Source organism: Balaenoptera physalus (genome assembly GCF_965194825.1).
Source record: "Balaenoptera physalus genome assembly, chromosome: 10".
NCBI lineage: Eukaryota > Metazoa > Chordata > Mammalia > Artiodactyla > Balaenopteridae > Balaenoptera > Balaenoptera physalus.
In genome coordinates, this window is record NC_138889.1 from 68,823,917 (window position 1) to 68,838,117 (window position 14,201).

The window sequence follows — 14,201 nt, forward strand, 5'->3', positions numbered from 1 at the left end:
CAAGAGGAATTGTCCCTCCAGCCTGTTAATAACAAGGGCAGTGCCTGTGAGGATGGCTCAGGGGCCAAGAATAGGAGAAAGTAGCAGGAAATTGCCTGGGAGTGGCTAAGAAAAAGGGCTCTTTATTTCCACCATAAAGGGTAGTCTTCTGATACATTTCAGTGGTAAGTTGGAGAGACACTGGTCTGTTACCCACATACAGACCTCAATAGGCAGCTTCATGTATGTAAAAAGCACTAAGCCAGGGATTCATCACGGGCTCTTGGAGCTTGCCTCCATCTAGTGATATGAACCTGGGCAGATAGTTTTCCCTCTTTTTTCTTTCATGACATCATCTATAAACATAAGCGTGGAAGTCTCTGACCTGCCCTATTTCATTAGGCTGCTCAAAAGAGTTGAGGCAGGATGGCACTAAGAAAAGTAGAAGGGACCATGGAGATGCACTTTATTTATAAATCGATGTGGATGAATCAAAGTCAAGACAACCTGCGTAGGCTGGACGAGGCTGGGCAGAGTGACTCACCTATAGCTGTGACACAGAATAGGTGATGTTAACCCCTCTGAACAAAGACAGAACGTGCCAGCAAAGGGATGGGGTTCAGGGCTTCCCTGATGGTGCAGTGGTTGAGAGCCCGCCTGCCAATGCAGGGGACACGGGTTCGAGCCCTGGTCCAGGAGGATCCCACATGCCGCGGAGCAACTAAGCCCATGCACCACAACTACTGAGCCTGCGCTCTAGAGCCCACATGCCACAACTGCTGAGCCCATGTGCCACAACTGCTGAGGCCTGTGCGCCTAGAGCCCATGCTCCGCAGCAGGAGAGGCCACCGTGGTGGGAAAACCCGCGCACCACAACGAAGAGTAGCCCCCGCTTGAAGCAACTAGAGAGAGCCAGCGTGCAGCAACGAAGACCCAACACAGCCAAAAATAAACAAAGAAATAATTATAATTTAAAAAAAAAGAAGAAGAAGAAGAAGAAGGGATGGGGTCCAGCACAGAAAACCAGGCTTCAAAGAGGAGGTTTGTTAGTCTATCCCCAGCTCTGCCCTAGAGACAGGTCTTCTCCTTCGGGGTGAGGACAATTCCTAGATCTTAGCAGAAATAATCCTCCCCGCTTCCTAATATTCCTCTTCCCTTACTTGGACACACCAAGCAAGCCTCTGAAGAATGTTTTGGTGTCCTCAATGCTATAAAGGAGTGTCCTGGCACAGTGGGCATCAGTTGGATTTGCTGCCTAGCATTGTGGTACCCATATCCTATTGCCCTCTCTTTTATCTACTCTCAGCCCTTGTACTTTAGATGAGGCACCAACTCTTGGTATAAGGATGAAACATCCCTAGATCCCGAGGTGATCTAGGCTTCAGGCAATCAGAACATAACATTCCTCTCCTGGACACAGAGATTAGTTCAGGGATGGCTATATGACCTAATTAGAAAACAAGTGATACAATGAAATGCTTACTGGGGCTTCCAGAAGAGAATCTTCCGCTCTTGCCAGCTAGACTTGAAGCTGAGGATGGGATCCTGAAGGGCAGGAAGCAATCTTGCCACCATGTGGAGCCTAAGATGGAAGTCAGCTTGGTAGAAGACAAAACCCAGAAAAGGAAAAACTTGAGTTCCAGTGATACCATTTGAGCTCTGAATCCAGCTGTGCCTGAAGCTGCACTTACCCCTGGGACTTTCAGCTTTGAGAGCCAATGAATTCCTTTTGTGCTTAAGTCATTTTGAACTAGGATTTCTGTCTCTTGCAACTGAAAGAGCATCAACTGAAACACCTGGACAGGGGATTTCACCTTTACAAATAGTTCGGTTGGCATTTTCACTTTGCACCAGTGTCTTTTGAGCCTGGATTGTGTGAGTTTGCCCTGAAAGACTGATGACTTTTGGGTGCACTGAAAAGGTCTACTTTCTGAACTTGGATGGCTGAGAACTTGGCCAGGGTATAACCCACCAATGAAAGACCCTGCCCAAGTGACCATTTCTGGCCCTGAGTGAGAACTCGGTGGTCACTGGGGATGGTAGCTTATTTGTTGACCAATATGCTGCCATGAACCTCCTTCTTTCATGATGAGCCTAAGAAGATAACAGGTGTTAGGTTACATATCATTCTTTCCTTTATTCATTTGGATGTTCTTTAATTCATTCAACAAATAAATGAACAAGGGAATGGTGAACAATAGTCCGGTAAAGTTGACTGAGGCGGGAGTAATATTTGAAATATTGCATTTAACAACCGGTGTGGTATACTGCAGAAGCTGCGGTTCCCAAAAGTGTTCAGGCGAGGGCGTCTATAGAGAGTGCTAGGCTACGTCAGGGGCCTCAGCCCAGCGTATGCCTTCTGGGGAGCCAGTGTCAAATACTGTCAGAGGCAGCGTCTCTCCCACCAGGGCTCTGGCCAGGAGGCATCTGGGCTAGGGTGTTGGCTAGTGGATGGCGAACTGCCATTGGAGGAGCAGAAGTATTTCAATATTTTAACAGCTGGTATGGCATTTTGGGTGAGTATTGCCTGCATTTCAGGCCTGAATGGAAACCAGATTTTGAAGAGCTTGGCACACCAAGTTGAGCAATCTTCATTCTACCTTGAAGACAATGGGGAGCCATTGGGGTCATTAAGAAAGAGACTGACATGACCAGATTTGTGATGTAGAAGCACATACCTAGTGATGGTCTGGAAGATGATTGGATAAAGGACCAGAGACAGGTAACCTTGACCAGAGGCTGGTGACAGTGGTCCAGGCAAAAGATGGGGGTCCATGTTAGAACAATCTTTTCCCCTTTAGGAGCTACTGAACTGAGCGGCTTGGAAGGAGGTGGCTGTGAGGTGACGTGTATGGGTTAATTGAGTCTCGATAACATCCTTTCTGATGGTGTGGGGTAAGAGCTGGCTGTTTGATGCAGTTCATTGCCTATTGTATTTAGGAAGTTCCTGAACACTCCCAAGATACCTGCCCTTGCAAGATATCGCCCTCCATGCCTTAACTTGGATGCTCCACTGGGATTCTGAAAAGCTTCAATTCACAGATAGACATCAGCGCCATTGCTGAGCTGTTTAAGCTTTGACTAGCTCTAGCTGATAAAGTTTTCTGAAGAATGCTCCTGCCTTCACTGCTGGAGGGCAGGGCACTTAAATGGCTTAGGCCCTCAACCAATCACACTCCACCAGCAGCCCTGAGAGTCCCTGAATGTTCAGCCTGGAAATGAGTGGGTCATGAACTCTGGGAAATTCACTCATCAAACATTTGCTGAGTCCCTACTGTGTGCCAGGCACGACTGCTCCTTTCACATCAGCGCATCACAGAACACTTCACCGGCCCACTTCACCAGCCCGTAGATGGAAGTGGTCTAGGCAAATCCAAAGCTGTATTTTATTTCCCCATTAGGCAAAGCCCAGTCTGCCCCTGGGCAGCGTCAGTGCCAGGGTCCTCTAGGAGCTCCAGGAACTGCTCCCTTCTTGGTTCCTCCATTTCCCTAAGGCAATTCTTGGGCATCCAAGGACTATGGTTCTAAGAGGCCACAGGTGAAAGCAAGTACCAGTATGGCAGGTCACCTGTGCTATTACTGAGCACTGGAGAACAGCGCTCCCACAAAGATCCTCTTTATTGCACCCTGATGTCTTCTGCAGAACTTGGAAGGAGTAGCTATAAGGACGCAAATCTGCCACTCAGTCCAGACTAGACTTTGGCCTTGCGGACGGTTTTGCAATTAAGTATGCGATATGGTTGGTTCTCTGCTGATAATCCCCTTGCCACTGAGAGGAAGCAGATTTAAAGCTGCTTCTCACTGGAGAGCTTTCTTTTTAATTCAAAACTGGGCTCTTAAAGGAGACAACTAACTCTTTTTGTACTGAACATTCAAAAACTACTATTGTTAAGGACAGCTTTTGAACCAACAAAGGCGGAATCATTTTCTCACAGAGACTCAGGGAAGAGCCTATCTGACTAAGTGTGGGTGTGGGGAAGGGGACTTATGAGGAGGAATTGTTGAGGCTAGAGGGGGAAATAGGAGGGGGCCGAAGGATCAGAGAAAGACGAGACAAACCCAGGAAGAATACCAATTGTCCTGAGGGCCAGCCTTGTTGTGAGCACAGAGAGGTTGAACAACTTCCCTGAGGGCACCCAGGGATGCCTAGTAACCTAATGGGAGGAATCTGCTGGAATCCTGGATCAGGGTTAATGCTAGTAATAGCTAATACTTCCATTGCACTTACTATGTGTCAGGCATTATTTTGTTCTTTGCACTTATTAATGCGTTTAATACTCCTGTCAACGCTATGAGATAAACACCATTATTACTATTATTAGCATTTTCCAGATGAGGAAATTGAGGCAGAGAGAGGTAGAGTAATTTGCCTAAGTCACAGAGCTGGTGAGTGGTGGAGTGGGATTCAGAGCTGGGGTCACCTCCAGGGTCTGTGCTTAGAACTGCTGTGCCAGGAAGGGGTCTGGGGAACACGTCCTACCCTGTACCAGCAAGAGGACACAGGGTGAGTTCCTGGGACCCTCATTTTTCCACCTCTGCAATGGGGGAAGTGTGGATAACGATGGGTCTGGTGAAGGTAAATGAGACAGAGTGAGGGAAAAGAGCTTTGCGGGTTGCAGGGCTCTGTGCAGGTGTTCAGGGAGGTTGTTTACTTTGCTCCTGGGGTGAGGGGAGGAGACGAGCTTGGAAGACTGGCTTTTCCAAGGAGAACCCAGCTGGTGCCGCAGAGACTGGGATTCTCAGGGAGCCACGGAGGCCAGAGAGGAGATGACGGAGGCAGGAAAGAAGGACTCCCAGGAAAGGAAGTGAGCCGGGCAGTCAGCCCCGCTCAGGGATCCATCCAGACCCAGAGGTGGAATTGGAGTGCTTGCCTCCATGCAAGACCCCATCTGGAGCCCCCTTGGGGCCTCTGGACACTCGGCTGGAGCCTGCTCTCCACACCCCAGAGGTCCTTGGATGCTGTCCTCAGGGCCCTCCCTCTATCCCTCTCCCTCCTCTCGAAACCCTCCTCATCTCTCAAGGCCCAGCTCAAAGGCTGCCTCCCTCAAGAAGCTTGCATGCTATTTTCAAGGCTAAAGACAGCCCAGCTTCCTGCACGACTCGCAGCACTGTGTGTTCCGCTGTCCTCCTTTTATCAGACTTATTTGTATCTGTGTCCTGTGAGCTCCCTGAGCTCAGGGAACAATTGTTTGTTAAATTGAATCGAAGGAGAATTTGGGGAGCGGCCAGAGCCCTCCGTCCAGCTCTGCGTGTGACCGTGGGTTAGTCACAAAACCTCTCTGGGCCAGCCTCCCCATCTGATGAGGAGAGGGTTGGGTGGGATGATTCTGAGGTCCCTGCAGCATTGACACCCCTGCTGTTCTAGGGGCGGGACACCACGAGGTGGGAAATCACTGGACAAGTGGAGGTCGGCCTTTGTGTCTGAGAGGCTGCACCCACCTCCCCTGTGCTCTCTGTGGACCAGACTCTGTGTCCAGAATGTGTCTTTAATGTCGATTGAGTCTCACAGGTGGCTCTGAGAGGTCGTTTAGGACCCTGAGTGGGTAGAATAAACACCTACTTATTTAGCTGGCAATAAGAATTTGGTTGGTAAGAAATTGTTTTGCTAGTGAGAACTTAATCACTTCTCATCAGATTACCCCTCACCAGGAGCAGTTCTGAAATCCTTTCTGTGGCTGATCCAGCTCTGACTTGGAAGGAAAAAAAATTAAAAACAAATTAGATGCAAGAATAATGAATTTGATGAAGGGCAAAGATTCCCTGAGGCTTTTCCTCCCGTAGAGAAACACACAAGTGGGGAGTGGGTCACCTGCAATCTTTTTTTTTTTTTTTTTTAATTTTGCCTGTGTTGGGTCTTAGTTGTGGCATGTGGTATCTTTCGTTGCAGTGCGCGGGTTGTTTGCTGCGGCGCGCGGGCTTCTCTCTAGCTGTGGCGTGCAGGTTTTTCTCTTCTCTAGTTGTGGCTCCCAGGCTCCAGGGCGCGTGGGCTCTGTAGTTTGCGGCACGCGGGCTCTCTCGTTGAGGCACACGGGCTTAGTTGCTCCGCGGCATGTGGGATCTTCCTGGACCAGGGCTCGAACCTATGTCCCCTGCATTGGCAGGCGGATTCTTAACCACTGCGCCACCAGGGAAGTCCCTAGGATCACCTGCAATCTTAAGAAGCTGCCAAAGAAGTCTAAGGAGACGAGAGCTAGCTATGCCCCCACGATCTCACTCCCACGTTGTATGAAAGTGAGGTTCAGGCCCAATTCCACCACAGATGAGACATTTACTCACTCGCAAAGCAGGCAATAAAACAGTCTCCACAACCTAGTCTGTGAGCTGGGTCCCAGCTCTCCATCCTTTTACATCTAACCTCACCTTGCATGAAAGGATGATGCAGAAACAACAGAATTCCAGACGTGGGATTCTGTGCTCCTTGTCAACATCAGACAACCAGAAAGCCCCCTACACCAGCGCCAGACCCAGCACCAGGCTTCAGGGGTAAAGAGTGCAGGCCTCCCTGGATTCTCCTGTCCTGTTCATGCACAGGGGAGAACTGGCTCCAAAGCATTTTCCGCCAGACCACGCATCTGAACGACTTTCATTCCTCCAATGCAAGCCCATTTCTGATATTCATCTTGCTGGTCAACAGGCTACGATTTTCAGCAATAAAACCCATTTCTGGCGTGCAGTATGCTAATTTTCAGTCTCAGCTGTCGCTGGAAATACAAATAACAGAAGTGCTTACCACAGTAGCGTCTGACACATGGGCTTCCTCTTGGGTGTGTGTGTTAGTGGCTGTCCCCTGGTCTGGGGGATCCTGATTAGGGCAACAGCTCTGAAAACTGAATTCCTCTCTATGCTGAAGTATTTGAAAATAAATTACAGACATCCTAACAAGGAACCACAAACAAGAGACCTCGTGACCCTGCCGTTCACTGAGTTTGGAGAAAGTAATTTACCAAACCTTATCTCATATATAGGTCCTATTCCTGGCTAGAGATTCAGTCACTGACTGAGTTTACATCCCAGACATGGACCCGGACCTGCATCACTAGCTGACCTCTGACCCTGGCCACAGGTGGAGCCACCATACTCTGCAGAGCCTGGACCCCAGGCAACTTTCACTCCAGCCTTGGAGGCTCCTGGCACAGATCTTAGAACAGCGCGTGATTATGCCTATTCAGGCCACAGGATAAGCCGTCAAGCCTGAGAGTCCCTACATACATTTAGTTTGGTTTGAATTTTCTGTCGGTTGCATTCCTGGGAGAGATGTGGATTTTCACCTCCTTACAATACAAACCACTAATTCAGGCCTCTGGGAGATATTTCATGGGGGGGTTTCATTTCCCATAAATGTACTGCTTAGAATTTTGGCACATCTGGGGACTCAGAGTCAGTTTAGCATTTTAAAGAAGCTAAAGAATATGTAAAACATCCTAATAAAAATATAGTTAGAGCCCAGGCGGGAGGAATAATTGTTACATTAATGCGTTGGGCTCATGTTCCCAAAGGTAGTTTTGTTTATGTAAAATCTGTCCCCCTCACCCTCCATTCCCCGTTAACTGGTCTCAGGGAATGGCAATGTATTTACATTTTCTTTCCTGAGAACATTGGAATTTCTGAGTCTGGTTTTTGAAGTCCCCTCACTTTTTTTTTTTATTGGAATATAGTTGATTTACAATGTTGTGTTACTGTCTGCTGTACAGTAACGTGAATCAGTTATACATATACATATATCCACTCTTTTTTAGATTCTTTTCCCATATAGGTCATTACAGAGTATTGAGTAGAGTTCCCTGTGCTATACAGTAGGTTCTTATTAGTTATCTATTTTATATACAGTCGTGTGTATATGTCAATCCCAATCTCCCAATTTATCCCTCCCCACCTTACCCCCTGGTAACCATAAATTTGTTTTCTAAATATGACTCTGTTTCTGCTTTGTAAATAAGTTCATTTGTACAATTTTTTTAGATTCCACATATAAGTGATATCATATGATATTTGCCTTTGTCTGACTTACTTCACTCAATATGACAATCTCTAGGTCCATCCATGTTGCTGCAGATGGCATTATTTCATTCTTTTTTATGGCTGACTACTATTCCATTGTACATATGTACCACATCTTCTTTATCCATTCCTCTGTCAATGGACATTTAGGTTGCTTCCATGTCCTAGCCTCCTTACTGTTTTTATTTACGAAGCAAGGCATAATATGGACACCACGTGAATCGGTTCCGAGTTTTGGAATCAGACATCTGGGGTTCCCATCACAGTTCTGCCCCCCACTAGCTGTGTGACCTTGGGCTCTCAGCTTCAACCTCTCTGAGCTTCAGTGTCTGCATTTGAAAAATGGGGCTAATAAAACTTATCTTATTAGGGGTCATAGGATGATTAAACTATTTGTGTCTGTTAAGTACTGGTCATTTAGTAAGTGCCCAGTTAAGGGTAGTTGCTATTAGTCAAGGCCAACCTGACAGAGAAGCTGTATATGGAAATAGCATTAGAAACACTGGCATTTGGGTGCTGTGAGCACTTCTGTTTTGAAGAATAATTATTTGTGAGCCTTAGTGGACCTAAGTCCTGACTGAGGGTGGTAGGTAGGTCTCAGGTCCGGGTCTAGGGCACTTAACATTCGGCCATTTGGGCCCCCAGCTTGGGGTACTGCTCAGTAGGTCAGAGCTGTGGTCACTGAACAGGAGCCTCTCCTTGGGTGAAGGGTGATTTTTATTTCCCACGGTGCTTCCCAAATATTAATGTGCCTCTGAATTCCCTGGGGATCTTATAGAGCAGATTCAGAGTCAATAGGTCTGGGGTAGGGCCTGAGAGTCTGCATTCCCAACAGGCTCCCAGGGTATGTCACTGTTGCTGGCCCACGGATCACACCTCGAATAGCAAAGCACCAGAGCAGAGGTTCTCAGCCCTGACTACACATTATAAGCACCCAAAGAATTAAAAGAAATACTTATGCCCAGGCTCTGCCTCACATCAATTAATCAGAACCTCGGGATGTGGGGCTGGGGGACTAGGCATTGAAAAAACAGCTTTGGAGTCTTGTTCATTTTAATTATTGACCAAGGACGTACTGATGGCCTGATTCTGTCCATGTCTCTACATTCAGCCGGAAGCATCTGGGGTGGAGGCTTCCTTTGGCCCTGAAATGCCGTACTGTGGAGGGGACAGGGAAGCGGGTGGCTACAGTGGTGGCCCCTCCAGCACCCCCTGCAGCTGCTGCAGTGCCCGCCTCCTGATCTGCGCCCCGTCCCAGGCGTCCTGACACGCAGGCTGCTTCAGAGCCTGCAGAGAAGGGGCAGGGGCTAGAGAACAATGCCACACCCCACAGCAGGGGCCACGAGGGGAGGATGCTACTCCCAAGTTGAGACTTCCTGGGCTTCCTGACCCCCAGCCAGATGTGCAGAGGCCTTCCTGGGCAACAACAGACTGCCTCCGTGCTGCCTGTACCCCCCTTAACTGGGGCTGGCAGCAGCCATGCCTTCCGGGCCCCAGCCCAGGACTCCATCGGGGAAGGGCAGCCCAGGCCAAAGGTGGCCAAGGGCCAAGACCAGAGGCACTCACAGATGGCCAAGTGATTGGTGATGGGGTGGCAGTGGACAATGGGTGGGCGGGCCTATGGGTAAGGGCACCTGTGTGGAGGTAGCAGGACCCCAGGCACAGACCCTGGCCACCAGGGGAGGCTGAGGGGAGTAATGCTGGACTCTAGTTCCAGTACCTCTGAGACACTGGACAGGGGACTGAGAACAGCAACTCCAGCCAGGGGGTCAAGAAAGAGACTCCATCCTTGGAGCCAGGATGCAAGGGACAGGGAGACACCGGGTAGAGAAGAGGTGGTAGAAGGTCAGAAGGACTTGATGCCAGGCCGAGATGCTGAGTGGGACCCCTCCTGACCTGAACTGGTCCGCTGGGTGGGCTGCACCGAGGGGAGCGCCGAGGGGAAGAGGCCGAGGGAAGAAAGAGGCCTGTGTCTCATGCCTTCTTCTCTCAACCAGGGGGCTTTTTAAGTGACAATCATTTCTCACCTGGGACTATCACAAGCCACAGCCAACTTCAAAGCAGGACCCCTGAGAATGACTGGTTTCTAGAGCCCATGGGAGGCCTTGCTGAAAAGGAGTGGGTTATAGCCTTCGCATCCATCATTTTTCTCCAGAGAAACAGGGCCAAACTTCTTCTCCAGGAGACCTGTTTTGGCTCGTAAGGCCTCCAGCTGATTGAATGAGGTTCACCCACATTGGGGAGGGCCATCTCCTTTACTTATAGTCTCCTGATTGTAGGTGTTAACCTCATCAACAAAATACCCTCACAGCAGCACCCAGATCAGTGTTTGATTCAGTCACTGGGTGATGGAGTCTAGCCCAGTTGACATATGAAATTAATGATCCCGCCCTCCAGTGGGTGCCCAAGCCTCCGAGGGGGTATGTGTTGGCCTGTGTGTGTACACAGATGTATTCTGGTGTTCAGCGTGTCAACTGGGTGTTCAGTGGAGACAGGAGTAGATTCTCCCCCACTGGGTTTGTGTCCCTGTCACCCAAGGCCTGGTCTGTGCCACAGTCTCCTAACCACTGCTTCCAGTCTGTTCTTCCACCACAGTTGTTTTTCTCTGCCAACCACAGCCAGAGAGATCATCTTAAAAGGCAAATCTAATCAGCTCAGCCTCTGACTCCCTGTTGAAAGCACTTGGTTGCCTTTGTCTTAGTACAGCTTACTTCTAGCTGAGCCATGACCTGCAGGAACTAATAATATTTCTTGAAAAATCCAGGCTGCACCGTATCTCTGGGCCTTTGCTCTTGCTTAGAATGCACTCTTTGCTTATATGAACTTTTTCCTCCCTCTCTTCTATCCTTCTAGCCTATCTGTCAACTAGTGCCCACCCATACACACACACGTGCACACACACACCAGAACACCTAGCGGCGCATCTAGACTTCCTCCACTAAGTCTCTCCTTGTCCCTCCTCGCCACCTTAGAACTAACCACTCTTTCCATTGTATTCTCCCTCATCCACTCACCTCATTCACTTGGCTACCCTGGGAGGGGTCTGTGTAAATTTCCAGCACAGTGCCTGGTCCATCTTCCTGAACTTATTTTTATCTTTATCTGTCTTGCCCAGTGATCATGAGTTCCATGGGAGCACATCTCCAGCAGTACTACAGTACCAGACATGCATATGGTATTTTCTCAATTAATGTTTGTTAAATGAAAGAAATATGGAAGGAGTGAGCAAGGAAATGGATAAATGCATGTATAAAAACTAAGCTTCACAAAACCAGATACGTTTTTTTACCCTTGGAAGCTTCCTGATGCCTTTTTTCTAACTCACCGCAATCTGAGACGTAAGGAGGATGATTGGGTCCCCCTAGGATGGATGGAATCACATTCCTTCTCTTTCCACTGATGGGCAGAGCAGAGGGGATGAGGGTAACGAAAGCAATAGCTGATGCGTATTGAGCACTAACTACATGCTGAGCGTCACATGGATTATTTCATTGAATCCTCACAACTCTGAGGGGCAGGTTCTTTTATTATCCCCACTTTGCAGGTGAGAAAACTGAGACTCAGAAAAGGTAACACAGCAACACAGTTAGTAAGGGACGGAGCCAGGACTTGAACTTAGGCCGTCTGATTCCTGAGTCCACCCTCAACCACCACACTACACTGCCTCCTGGGGGGCATATAATTTGGTTGAACAATTTGATGGAAAGCACTTTATTTAAATCAAGTTGATCTGGACCACAGTTTGGTTTAAATTTACTTTTATCATTTACAGGTAATGTTGATGCATGATGAGGTTTCTTTTATTTTCTATTGAGATACAATTCACATATCATAAATACGTCCCTTTAAAGTGTACAAACCCAGTGGTTTTTAGTATATTCATAAGGTTGTACCACCATAACCAACCACTATCTAATTCCAGAATATTTTGATCACCTCCAGAAGGAATCACATACCCATTAGCAGTCAGTTCCAATTGGCCCCTCCCTCCAGCCCCTGGCAATCACTAATCTACTTTCTGTCTCTACGGATTTGCTTATGCTGGACATTTCATAAATACGGACTCATACATTATGTGGCCTTTTGTGTCACTTCTTTCACTTAGCATGATGTCTCAAATTTCTTCCAAGTTGTGGCATATATCAGTATATCATTCCTTTCAATAGCTGGATAAAATTCTATTGTATGATAGATTGGATAATGACTAACAAAGATATCCACACCCTAATCTCTAGAATGTTACCTTCTATGACAAAAGGGACTTTGCAGATGTGACTAAGTAAGGATCTTGAGATGGGAAGATTATCCCGGATTATCTAGGGAAGGTGATGATAAAAGCAGAGATTGGAGTGTTACACTTCAAAGATTCCCCCAGCCAAGGTATACAGGTAGCCACTAGAAGCTGAAAAAGGCAAGGAAATAGATTCTCCCTTCAGAGTCTCCAAAAGGAACCAGCCCTGCCAATACTTTGGCTCTAGCCAGTGAAACCAATTAAGGACTCCTGGCCTCAAGAGAATAAATTCATGTTGTTTTAAGCCACCAAATTTCTGGCCATTTGCTACAGCAGTGATAGGAAACTAATAATTTAGATATACCACATTTTGCTTATCCATTCATCAGTTGATGGACATTTTTTTCTACTTTTTGGATATTATGAATAATGCTGTTAAGAACATTCATGTACAAATTTTTGTGTGCACGTAGGTTTTCAGTTCTCTTGGGTTTATATCTAGGAGTGGAATTGCTGGGTCATACGGTAATTCTATGTTTAACTTGATGAGGTTTGTTTTGCAGAGTTTTGCACGTCCTGAGAGGATAGCAAAGTGTTTCAAACAGGGCATGCTGATGGCTGGGCCGATGGAAGAGTTTATCATGCAAGAGCTCTGGGGATGGCGGGCAGTCTGGAAGTTCCAAAGGGCATATGCAGCACAAGCAGAGTTCCAAAGGAAATGAATGGGACTGCAGTTTTTTTGTGTGTGTTTGTTTGAAAATAGAAGCAAGTATGCTGTTTCCTAAAGCTGGTGCTGAAATAGTGTAGATATGACTAGTTTGGTAAAAATAAACCAATAAGAATTTCAAAGGACGGTAAGCAGCAGGAACCAATAAGGGCAATGTTTGCCAAATGGATTCGGACACAACAAATATTTCTTGAGTAACTTAGGTGAGCCTTGAGCCAGGGTCTGGGATGGGCTATTTCTTTCTTTCTTTTTTTTTTTAAGGTTTTCTTTTTTTTTAATTGAATGGAAGATTCTTTAAATTCTATCACGCTTTACAATTTTCAAAAGTTTCACACACATCATTTCATATAATCCCATAATAACCCTTTTTTTCTTCTACCCCTATCTTGTTCCTCCCCGCTTCCCTCTCCCCACTGGTAACTGCTAGCTTGTTCTCTATATCTGAGTCTGCTTCTTTTTTGTTATATTCACTAGTTTGTTGTATTTTTTAGATTCCATGTAAGTGATATCATACAGTATTTGTCTTTCTCTGTCTGACTTATTTCACGTAGCATAATGCCCTCCAAGTCTGTCCAAATTTCATTCCTTTTTATGGCTGAGTACTATTCCATTGTGTGTGTGTGTGTGTGTGTGTGTGTGTGTGTGTGTGTGTGTTTGTGTATTGCATCTTCCTTACCCATTCATCTGTTGATGGACACCTAGGTTGCTATCATACGTTGGCAATTGTAAATAATGCTGCCATGAACATTGGGATGCATGTTGGGATGGGCTCTTTCATATCAGTTTTTGGATTTAGTTCTTACTAGAGCCCAATTGGGAAAGTATTACTCTCCTCCCTGTGTTACAAATGAAGATGACACTGAAGCTGAAAGGGGAAGTAACTGCCCAGGTCCCAGAGCTGGTATGTGAAGGAGTCAGAATTCAGACCAGGTCTGTCTGCTTTGAATTGCTTTTATTTCAATGGAAAAGGAGGAATTTTTCTTCAGGGTATGTGTTTGGGTTTCTAAGTAACACACGGAGAAACCTCCGGCGGTCACTTGATCTAAAACTTCTCTGGTCACTTCGCCGCAGAAAAGCCTTCTGAGGGAGATGAGGAAGAGACAAAAGTCTTATTACTCCCCACAGGAACTGGGGGGAACTGAGGTACCAAGCAGTCTGGTGGTGGTTTTAGTTCTGTTGTTTTGTATTTTTGCTTCTTGAGCACCTTCTACAAGCCAGGCTTCTCACTTGGTCATCACAGCATCCTTTTGAGGCAGTTATTATTAC